Here is a 12,110-nt window from a genome sequence, read left to right as displayed (position 1 = left end):
TTTCCAGATGTCTACAGATTGAATTTACTAGATAGAATGTTTTCTGCGCGATAAATTTCAAACTATAAAAGCATATCTATTTGGCTATCTTTTAGAATATGTGAACATTTTTGGAAGATCCTCTCTTCTGTGAAAGCATTGAAATTATCGTGAGAAAATTAACTTAAATCTACAAGTTACATTACTACATTTTCTCACTGTGAACGTCCCTGGATTAAAAAAACTTTCTTGTTAACTTTTGTTTTAGGGGGGAAGGGCAGTAAAGAGGTTTTCATATTGTATAATTGTAATATGCATATGGGTATAGGTTTCAACCATATCAATATTTCGTTTGCTTTCCTTTATAATAAATTAATCAATATATTGAAGATTAATTTTGTTTCCTACTTTTTGAAGGGTTGTTCAGCATTGCCAACTTGATTAGCTGTGACTTTGAAGATCTCAAGTTTACATTAACAACTCACAAAATGAAAGTTGGCAATGATAATATTGTCCAAAAGTTGAAACTTTCTCAACTAATATAAGTACTGTGTTGACAATAACCTTTATTTGTAACTATTGAAAATATCGTTTTCATGTAAGGTAAAATCTTTTGATTACGAATGTGTTTTGTATTTCTAAATGAGTATATGCCAATTTTTGTCAATCAGCATTAATGTTCCTGTATAAACTGGCAACATTGAATTAAGCTTGTCTTAAATGTAACATGTTTTATGGTGTAGGCTATTGATTGGTGACAGAAGGAAATCGTCGGTTAGGAATTTCTCAAAGGAATTTCGTTGCAAGCATAGTCCAAACCAACAATTAACCCTCAATCAAAGTTAATTTGTTTATCACTTAAGTCAAACCTAATAAAAACTGAGAGTATTTAAACCTCGGGTCGTCTCTTAAGGAATTGCAGGGAAGTGTGCATATCATTGGTTATGAGAAAGTATTTTTATGAAAACAAGAAATTAAAAAACAAGAAATTAAAACTAACAACAAAAAAATTGTAAAGGCTAAAAGCTACTCAAGACAAGGACTAAGAGTCAAGGTATCCTATGTTGGATCATTGACCACAATATGGTGATTTCAAAGGACTAATTCCACTTAGTTTTTCTCTAATATCGGAGGGTTAAGTCAAGTGGACATAATTGGTCCTAGAACCAATTAACAATCCTAAATTACCAATAGAACTGGATATCAATAATCTCAAGGGACCTAAGTCTTTAATCACAAGCCAAGAGTACCAAATCTACACTAAAATCCAACCAAGCATTTTATCAAACACTTGGAAGGCATAGAAGGAAAGCATGGAAAATAGCAAAAATTAATAAAATCTATGACTAACAATTGCAAGATAACAATAGTAACAACTCAAATAAATATCAATAAATAAAGAAACATCAAATTGGATTAAATGAAAATCAAAAGTAACAAGAGTTCATGAGCATAAAAGTAACCAAAATGGGAAATTAACAAGAACAACTAAGAATATTAAAGTAATGGAACAACTCAGAAATCGCCCTCAGCATGTTTTTTTAATGAGGTCACGTGATAGGTGTCACGTGTACAAGTGGGTCACGTATACGCATCGCTTGACGAACTCGTGTCACGCGTATGCGTCGCATGGCAGATTTCTAAAACTTCATTTCTTCCTAAATTCTCTACTTTTACATGCTTTTTCTTTACTTCTTTGATCCAATCCTTACCTGAAATCACTCATCAAACACATCAAGGAATCGAATGAAATTAAAGTGAATTAAATTTATCAAATTAAAGGCCTAAAAAGAATGTTTTCAATCTTAAGCATAATTTAGGAAGAATTTACAAAACCATGCTTTTTGAGTGAATAAGTGTAGGAAAAGTTGATGAAATCTACTAAATTCAACCTAAGATAAACCACAAAATTGGGGTTTATCAATTGGATAGTTGAACTAACAAATAAGCAAATCCATTCTCTTTATCTATGTGCATTATCGTTGCTGTTATATATCAACATTTGGTTTAGATTTGATTGTGTATATATTGTAACGGTTTTGGTACAATAAGCAAACCATTAGTATCTCAATGTTATACCTTGTATGACACCTATTTGTGTTTAATTTGAAAGTTGAAACCTACTTCCTTGTGAAACTTGTGAGTTTTGAACATGATCTAAGACTTGAATTGAATTGGTTTAAGTGAGTTTCATTCATTTTCCATTTTCTTTCTTGTGACAGTATTTTGGCAACTTTGGTGAACAACAAAGTTGTGCCTGATCCAAAATTCAAGATTAAGATTGCTTAAAGATTCTGTTGTGGTTTGTATTAGTTGCAGTTCCAAAAGCAATGAAAAAATCAAAGAGACAAAACTAATGCAGAAATTGTTGAACCATACTGATGGTTCATGAATAGAGCAAAGTTATATTATTCATGAATTATTTTTACCTTTAGTCTAGATTGTAGATCATAAATTTGATGTATTTAGGAATTTTCAATATTTGAAATTCTATATTTCTTTGTAAACATTGTGAATGTTTTTGGTATTTATTTGAAAAATTGATCTATGTTTGATTCCTTTTATATTTTGTGGAAATATAATTATTTATAAAATTAAGTTTTAATAGTGGTAAATGTGAAATTAGTAAAAATCTATAATTATAAGATTAGGAACAGTGACCGCTTTAGCGGCTAGTTTAGTTTAGGAATTAGTGACCGATTTAGCAACCGATACTCTTTGGTGAGGAATTTGGTGGCCTTGTTCAAAAATCGGTCGCTAATGGTTATCGATCAAAGTTTGTCACTATTTTCTAATTAGCAACCAAGGTATTAGCGACCACCAGAATCGGTCGTTAAATTGGTCGCTATTCCAGTAATTTCTTGTAGTGTTAATGATTATGTATCTGCTATTTTATCTGGGTAATTCATAGTGGCACCTCAATACAATTACACTGAAGAAATTCTTCACTTTTAATACTCTAAGTAATTTGAAGTGCTTAAGACAGATAGTGATATTTTGGCCAAGGTGATTGGCATATAAAACGTTTTCTTAGAGAAAAATATGTAAATGAATATACTACTAAAAAATATTAAATACACTTTAGATGGTTTGCTTGAAATTTGTTTTAGTTAAATGGCTTGGAACTAAAGGCGCTAACACTTTTGACTTACATTGGGATAATTGGAGCTCATTAAAGGAAACATGATTATGGGTTGAGAAAAAGGTACTTTAATTTTGTATGTGATGCATTATGATTACAAAAGGTAATATAAATATAGTTAAAGTAAAGAAGTTTGTATCTCGTGGCAAAAAGTTATGATCATATTAATTAAAATGGATTTAGTTAAAAGACTTGATAATAAAGATGTTAACACTTTCATCTTGAATTGGGACAATAGGAGTCTGATAAATTCCGATTTTATGGTTTATCTTGTGCTTAATTTGGGGGATTTTATCAACTTTTCTCACATTTATTCAATGAAATAGCATGGTTTTGTAATTCTCCCTATATTTGTGCTTAAGTGTGAAAACATACTTTTTAGGCCTTAAAATAGCTAAATTTAACTCACTTTAATTTCATTCGATGCCTTGATATGTTTGTTGAGTGATTTTAGGTTCATAAGGCAAGTATTGGATGGAAGAAGTGAGGAGAAAAGCATGCAAAGTGGGAGAACTCATGAAGAAATGAAGGAACCGTAAAGCTGTCAAGCCTGACCTCCTGGCACTCAATCGACCATAACTTGAGCTACAGAGGTCCAAATAAGACGGTTCCAGTTGCGTTGGAAAGCTAACATCTGGGGCTTCAAAATGATATATAATTTTCCATAGTTGCTTAACGTATAAGGGCGCGCACGCGCCATGTACGTGTGCGCACCGATGGAGCAACGTGGGTCCACTTTAAGCAATTCGTTGGGGGCGATTTCTAGCTCATTTTTGGGCCCAATTCAACTCATTTTCTGATGCTATTGAACCCAAGGATTGAAAGGGGAATAAACTAAGTAGTCATAGTTTAGTTTTCATCATGTTTTAGGGTAGAATTCTAGAGAGAGAGGAGAGAGACTCTCCTCTCTCTAGATTTAGGATAGAAATTAGGTTAAAATTAGGTTAATCACTGATGAGCGGATAATTTATACACTTTTTTGCATTGTTTTTAGATAGTTTTTAGTAGGATCTAGCTACTTTTAGGGATGTTTTTATTAGTTTTTATGTAAAATTCATATTTTTGGACTTTACTATGAGTTTGTATGTTTTTCTGTGATTTCAGGTATTTTCTGGCTGAAATTGAGGGACCTGAGCAAAACTCTAATAAAAGGCTATCAAAGGACTGCTGATGTTGTTGGATTCTGACCTCCCTGCACTCAAAATGGATTTTCTGGAGCTACAGAACTCCAAATGGCGTGCTCTTAACGGCGTTGGAAATTAGACATCCAGAGATTTCCAGCAATATATAATAGTCCATATTTTATTCGAGATTAGACGATGCAAACTAGCGTTCAACGCCCGTTCCATGCTGCATTCTGGAGTCAAACGCCAGAAACACGTCATAAACCAGAGTTAAACGCCAAAAACACGTTACAACTTGGCGTTTAACTCCAAAAGAAGCCTCTGCACGTATAAAGATCAAGCTCAGCCCAAGCACACACCAAGTGGGCCCCAGAAGTGGATTTCTGCATCAATTACTTATTTCTGTAAATCCTAGTAGCTAGTCTAGTATAAATAGGACATTTTACTATTGTATTAGACATCTTTGGATGTTTAGTTCTTAGACCATGGGGGCTGGCCATTCGGCCATTCCTGGACCATCACTTATGTATTTTCAATGGTGGAGTTTCTACACACCATAGATTAAGGGTGTGGAGCTCTGCTGTACCTCAAGTTTTAATGCAATTTCTACTATTTTCTATTCAATTAAGTTTATTCCTGTTCTAAGATATTCATTGCACTTCAACATTATGAATGTGATGATCCGTGACACTCATCATCATTCTCACCTATGAATGCGTGACCGACAACCACCTCCGTTCTACCTTAGACCAAGCGCATATCTCTTGGATTCCTAAACCAGAATCTTCGTGGTATAAGCTAGAATTGATGGTAGCATTAATGAGAATCCGGAAAGTCTAAACCTTGTCTGTGGTATTCCGAGTAGGATTCAGGGATTGAATGACTGTGACGAGCTTCAAACTCGCGATTGTTGGGCGTGATGACAAACGCAAAAGAATCAATGGATTCTATTCCGACATGATCGAGAACCGACAGATGATTAGCCGTGCTGTGATAAGAGCATTTGGACCTTTTTCACTGAGAGGATGGGAAGTAGCCATTGACAACGGTGATGCCCTACATATAGCTTGCCATGGAAAGGAGTAAGAAGGATTGAAAGCATGAAAGCAGTATGTTGCAGAGATCCAAAAGGAACACAGCATCTCCATACACTTATCTGAAATTCTTACCAATGATTTACATAAGTATTTCTATCTTTATTTTCTGTTTATTTATTATTATTATTCAAAAACTCTATAACCATTTATTATCCGTCTAACTGAGATTTACAAGATGACCATAGCTTGCTTCATACCAACAATCTCCGTGGGATCGACCCTTACTCACATAAGCTTTATTACTTGGACAATCCAGTGCACTTGCTGGTTAGTTGTGCGAAGTTGTGAAGAAAGTGCTGAATTATAAACGCGCATACCAAGTTGAGCGCCATTGTTAGAGATCACAATTTCGTGCACCAAGTTTTTGGCGCCGTTGCCGGGGATTGTTTGAGTTTGGACAACTAACGGTTCATCTTGTTGCTCAGATTAGGTAATTTTCTTTTCAAAAAGTTTTCAAAAAATTTTCAAAAAATTTTTTCTCTTTGTTTTCGTTTTTCCAAAAAAATTATTTTCGAAAAATAAAAAAAATAATAATAAAATCATAAAAACCAAAAATATTTTGTGTTTCTTGTTTGAGTCTAGAGTCGAGTCACAAGTTTGGTGTCAATTACATGTTTTAACTTTTAAAAATAATTTTCGAAAATTGCATGCATGCATAGTGTTTTTCATGATCTTCAAGTTGTTCTTGATGAATTTTCTTGTTTGATCTTCATAATTTCTTGTTTTTTGTTGTATGGTGTTTTTCATATGCATTCTTGCATTCATAGTGTCTAAACATGAAAAATTTCTAAGTTTGGTGTCTTGCATGTTTTCTTTTGTTAAAATTTTTTTAAAAATAAGTTCTTGATGTTTATCATGATCTTCAAGTGTTCTTGGGGTTCATCTTGACATTCATAGTGTTCTTGCATGCATCATGTGTTTTGATTCATAATTTTCATGTTGTGAGTAATTTTTGTTGTTTTTCTCTCTCATCATTAAAAATTCAAAAATAAAAAATATCTTTTCCTTATTTCTCTCAAAATTTCAAAAATTTGAGTTGACTTAGTAAAAAAATTTTTAAAACTTAGCTATTTCTTATAAGTCAAGTCAAATTTTCAATTTTAAAAATCTTATCTTTTCAAAATTTTTTCAAAAATCAATTCTTTTTCATTTTTCTTACTATTTTTCGAAAATTTTTAATTTGAATTTTAAAATATTTTTCTTATCTTTAATTCATGATTTTTGAAACTTAACTAACAAGTAATGTGATTGATTCAAAAATTTGAAGTGTTACTTTCTTGTTAAGAAAGGTTCAATCTTTAAATTCTAGAATCATATCTTTTAGTTTTTTGTTAGTCAAGTAATTAATTTTAATTTTAAAAATTAAATCTTTTTCAACCATATCTTTTTAATCATATCTTTTTATCATAACTTTTTCCTCTCTAATTTTCAAAAATTCCTCACCCATTTTTAAAATTCTTTTTTTAATTAATTAATTGTTTTAAATTTTAATTTTAATTTTATTTCCCCCTTTAATTTTCGAAAATCACTAACTCTTTTTCAAAATTTATTTTCGAATTTCTCCCTCTCTCATCTTATTCTATTTATTTATTCATTTACTAACACTTCTCTTCATCTCAAGAATTTGAACCTATCCTCCCCCTTGTGTTTGGATTCTTAACTCTTCTCCTTCTTCTATTCCTTTCTTCTTCCACTAACATAAAGGAATCTCTATATTGTGACATAGAGGATTTCTCTTCCTTTTCTGTTCTCTTCTTTCTCATATGAGCAGGAACAAAGAAAAAGGCATTATTGTTGAAGCTGATGCGGAACTTGAAAGGACTCTGAAGAGGAAACTAAGAGAAGCTAAATTACAACAATCCAGAGACAACCTTACTGAAATTTTCGAACAAGAAAAGGATATGGTAGCCGAACCCAACAACAATAATGCAAGAAGGATGCTTGGTGATTATACTACACCTACTTCCAAAATTGATGGAAGGAGCATCTCAATCCCTGCCATTGGAGCAAACAATTTTGAGCTGAAACCTCAACTAGTTGCTCTAATGCAACAGAACTGTAAGTTCCATGGACTTCCATCAGAAGTTCCCTACCATTTTTTAACTGAGTTCTTACAGATCTGTGAGACTGTTAAGACTAATGGAGTAGATCCTGAAGTCTACAGGCTCACGCTTTTCCCTTTTGCTGTAAGAGACAGAGCTAGAACATGGTTGGACTCACAGCCTAAAGATAGCCTGGACTCATGGGATAAGCTGGTCGCAGCCTTCTTGACTAAATTCTTTCCTCCTCAAAAGCTGAGCAAGCTTAGAGTGGATGTTCAGACCTTCAAACAAAAAGATGGTGAATTCCTCTATGAAGCTTGGGAAAGATTCAAGCAGATGACCAAAAGGTGTCCTTCTGACAAGATTTCAGAGTTGACCATTCTGGATATATTCTATTATGGTCTATCTGAGTTCTCTAAGATGTCACTGGACCATTCTACAGGTGGATCCATTCACCTAAAGAAAAAGCCTGCAGAAGCTCAAGAACTTATTGACATGGTTGCAAATAATCAATTCATATACACTTCTGAGAGGAATTTTGTGAATAATGAGACGCCTCAGAGGAAGGGAGTTCTTGAGATTGATGCTCTGAATGCCATATTGGCTCAGAACAAAATGTTGACTCAGCAAGTCAACATGATCTCTCAAAGTCTGAATGGATGGCAAAATGCATCCAACAGTACTAAAGAGGCATCTTCTGAAGAAGAAGCTTATGATCTTGAGAACCCTGCAATGGCAGAGGTAAATTACATGGGTGAACCTTATGGAAACACCTATAATTCATCTTGCAGAAATCATCCAAATTTCTCATGGAAGGATCAACAAAAGCCTCAACAAGGCTTTAATAATGGTGGAAGAAATAGGCTCAGCAATAGCAAGCCTTTTCCATCATCTTCTCAGCAACAGACAGAGAATTCTAAGCAGAGCCCCTCTAACTTAGCAAACATAGTCTCTAATTTTTCTAAGGCCACTTTAAGTTTCATGAGTGAAACAAGGTCCTTTATCAGAAATTTGGAGGCACAAGTGGGCCAGCTGAGTAAGAAAGTCACAGAAACTCCTCTTAGTACTCTCCCAAGAAATACTGAAGAAAATCCAAAAAGAGAGTGCAACGCCATTGATATAATCAACATGGCCGAACCTAGAGAGGAAGGAGAGGACGTGAATCCCAATGAGGAAGACCTCATGGGACGTCTCTCAAGCAAGAAGGAGCTCCCTATAGAGGACCCAAAGGAATCTGAAGGTCATATAGAGACCATAAAGATTCTATTAATCCTCCTTCTGCCATTCATGAGCTCTGAAGACTATTCTTACTCTGAAGAGGATGAAGATATAACTGGAGAGCAAGTTGCTCGATATCTAGGAGCCATCATGAAGCTGAATGCCAAGTTGTTTGGTAATGAGATTTGGGAAGGTGAACCTCCCTTGCTCATTAGTGAACTAGATACATGGGTTCAGCAAAATTTACCTCAAAAGAGACAAGATCTTGGCAAATTCTTAATACCCTGTACCATAGGCACCATGATCTTTAAGAAGGCTCTATGTGACCTAGGGTCAGGCATAAATCTTATGCCACTCTCTGTAATGGAGAAGTTGGGGATCATTGAGGTACAGCCTGCCATATTCTCATTACAAATGGCAGACAAGCTTATGGATTGGTAGAGGACGTGTTAGTAAAGGTTGAAGGCCTTTACATCCCTGCTGATTTCATAATATTAGACACTAGGAAGGAGGAGGATGAATGCATCATCCTTGGAAGACCTTTCCTAGCCACAGCAGGAGCTGTGATAGATGTTAACAGAGGAGAATTAGTCCTTCAATTGAATAGGGACTACCTTGTGTTTAAAACTCAAGGTTGTTCTTCTGTATACATGGAGAGGAAGCATGAAAAGCTTCTCTCAGTACAGAGTCAAACAAAGCCCCTACAATCAAACTCTAAGTTTGGTGTTGGGAGGACACAACCAAATTCTAAGTTTGGTGTTGAATCCCCACATCCAAACTCTAAGTTTGGTGTTGGGAGTCTACAACATTGACCTGATCACCTGTGAGGCTCCATGAGAACCCACTGTCAAGCTATTGACATTAAAGAAGCACTTATTGGGAGGCAACCCAATTTTTATTTATCTAATTTTATTTTTCTTTTATTGTTCTTTTATGTTTTATTAGGTTCATCATCATGTGGAGCCACAAAATAAATACTAAAATTAAAAACAGAATCAAAAACAGCAGAAGAAAAAGCACACCCTGGAGGAAAGGCTTACTGGCGTTTAAACGCCAGTAAGGAGCATCTGGCTGGCGTTCAACACCAGAATAGAGCATGGATCTAGCGTTGAACGCCAGAAACAAGCAGCATCCTGGCATTTAAATGTCAGGAATACACCTTGAGGAGAGCTGGCGTTGAACGCCAGAAACAAGCATGGAACTGGCGTTCAACGCCAGAAACATGCTGCAAATGGGCGTTGAACGCCCAAAACAAGCATCAATCTGGCACTTAAACGCTAGAATTGCATGCAAAGGCATTTTACACGCCTAATTGGTGCAGGGATGATAAACCCTTGACACCTCAGGATCTGTGGACCCCACAGGATCACCTCAGAATCTGTGGACCCCACAGGATTTCCACCTACCTCAACTCACCTTTTCTCTCCTTTTCACACAATCCAATAAACACTCTTCCCCATAAACCCCACCTACCTTCAAAATTCAAATCTCTTTCCCACCCAAACCCACCCTAAATGGCCGAACCAACTCCCTCTCCCTTCACTATATAAACCCCTCCATTCTTCTTCATTTTCACACAACACAACCCTCTCTTCTCCCCCTTGGCCAAATACACCTCTCTCCCTCTCCTCCATTTTCTTCTTCTTATTCTTCTTCTTTTCTTTCTTATCTTGCTCGAGGGCAAGCAATATTCTAAGTTTGGTATGGTAAAAGCATAGCTTTTTTGTTTTTCCATAACCACCTATGGCACCTAAGGCCGGAGAAACCTCTGGAAAAGGGAAAGGAAAGAGAAAAGCTTCCACCTCCGAGTCATGGGAGATGGAGAGATTCATCTCCAAAGCCCATCAAGACCACTTCTATGAAGTTGTGGCCAAGAAGAAGGTGATCCCCAAGGTCCCTTTCAAACTCAAGAAAAATGAGTATCCGGAGATCCGACATGAGATTCAAAGAAGAGGTTGGGAAGTTCTGACCAACGCCATTCAACAAGTCAGAATCCTAATGGTTCAAGAGTTCTATGCCAATACATGAATTACTAGGAACCATGATCAAAGTATGAACCCGAATCCAAAGAATTATCTTACAATGGTTCGGGGGAAATACTTAGATTTTAGTCTGGAAAATGTGAGGTTGGCATTCAACTTGCCCATGATGCAAGGAAATGCACGCCCCTACACTAGAAGGGTTAACTTTAATCAAAGGTTGGACCAAGTCCTTACAGACATATGTGTGGAAGGAGCTCAATGGAAAAGAGACTCCAAAAGCAAGCCGGTTTAATTAAGAAGACTGGACCTCAAGCCTATGGCTAGAGGATGGTTGAAATTCATCCAACGCTCCATCATCCCCACTAGCAACCGATCCAAAGTTACTGTGGATCGGGCCATCATGATCCACAGCATCATGATTGGAGAGGAAGTAGGAGTTCATGAAGTCATCTCCCTTGAATTCTACAAAATAGCCGAAAAGCCCTCTACCTTGGCAAGGCTAGCTTTTCCTCATCTTATTTGTCATTTATGCTACTCAGCTGGAGTTATCATAGAAGGAGATATCCTCATTGAGGAGGACAAGCCCATCACAAAGAAGAGGATGGAGCAAACAAGAGAGCCCACTCATGGATCCCAAGAGACGCATGAGGAAGCTCATCACCAAGGAATCCCGGAGATGCCTCAAGGGATACACTTTCCTCCCAAAAACTATTGGGAATAACTCAACACTTCTCTAGAAGATTTGAGTTACAATATGGATCAATTAAGGGTGGAACATCAAGAGCACTCTATCATTCTCTATGAAATTAGAGAAGATCAAAGAGCAATGAGGGAGGAGCAACAAAAGGCAAGGAAGAGACATAAAAGAGCTCAAGGACATCATTGATTCTTCAAGAAGAAAGCACCACCATCACTAAGGTGGACTCATTCCTTGTTCTTATTTCTCTATTTTTTTCTTTCGGTTTTTATGCTATATGTTTGTTTATGTTTTGTGTCTCTACTTCATGATCATTAGTATGTAGTAACTATGTCTTAAGGCTACGAATAATTCCATGAATCCTTCACCTCTCTTAAATGAAAAATGTTCCTAATTCAAAAGAACAAGAAGTACATGAGTTTTGAATTTATCCTTGAAATTAGTTTAATTATATTGATGTGGTGACAATACTTTTTTTTTTCTGAATGAATTCTTGAACAGTGCATATTTTTTATCTTGTTGTTTATGAATGTTAAAATTGTTGGCTCTTGAAAGAATGATGAACAAAGAGAAATGTTATTGATAATATGAAAAATCATAAATTTGATTCTTGAAGCAAGAAAAAGCAGAGAATAGCAAAAGCTTGCGAAAAAAAATACAGAAAGAAAAAGAAAAAACAAGCAGAAAAAGCCAATAGCCCTTAAAACCAAAAGACAAGGGTAAAAAGGATCCAAGGCTTTGAGCATCAATGGATAGGAAGGTCCAAGGAAATAAAATCCAGGCTTAAGCGGCTAAATCAAGCTGTCCCTAACCATGTGCTTGTAGCATG

General features: G+C 35.7%; 1 non-coding gene across 1 annotated transcript; it reads right to left on the bottom strand.

Moving 5' to 3' along the window:
• Positions 1–7,642: 7,642 nt before the first annotated feature.
• On the bottom strand, positions 7,643–7,749 carry LOC127742680 (small nucleolar RNA R71). Its single transcript, XR_008004037.1, has one exon. It is a non-coding gene; the product is annotated as a small nucleolar RNA R71 (small nucleolar RNA).
• Between the last annotated feature and the right edge of the window lie 4,361 nt (positions 7,750–12,110).

The sequence above is a fragment of the Arachis duranensis genome, chromosome 1 (assembly GCF_000817695.3).
Source record: "Arachis duranensis cultivar V14167 chromosome 1, aradu.V14167.gnm2.J7QH, whole genome shotgun sequence".
NCBI lineage: Eukaryota > Viridiplantae > Streptophyta > Magnoliopsida > Fabales > Fabaceae > Arachis > Arachis duranensis.
The sequence above is the reverse complement of the archived record's forward strand: the minus strand, read 5'-3'. Positions and strand labels throughout refer to the sequence as shown.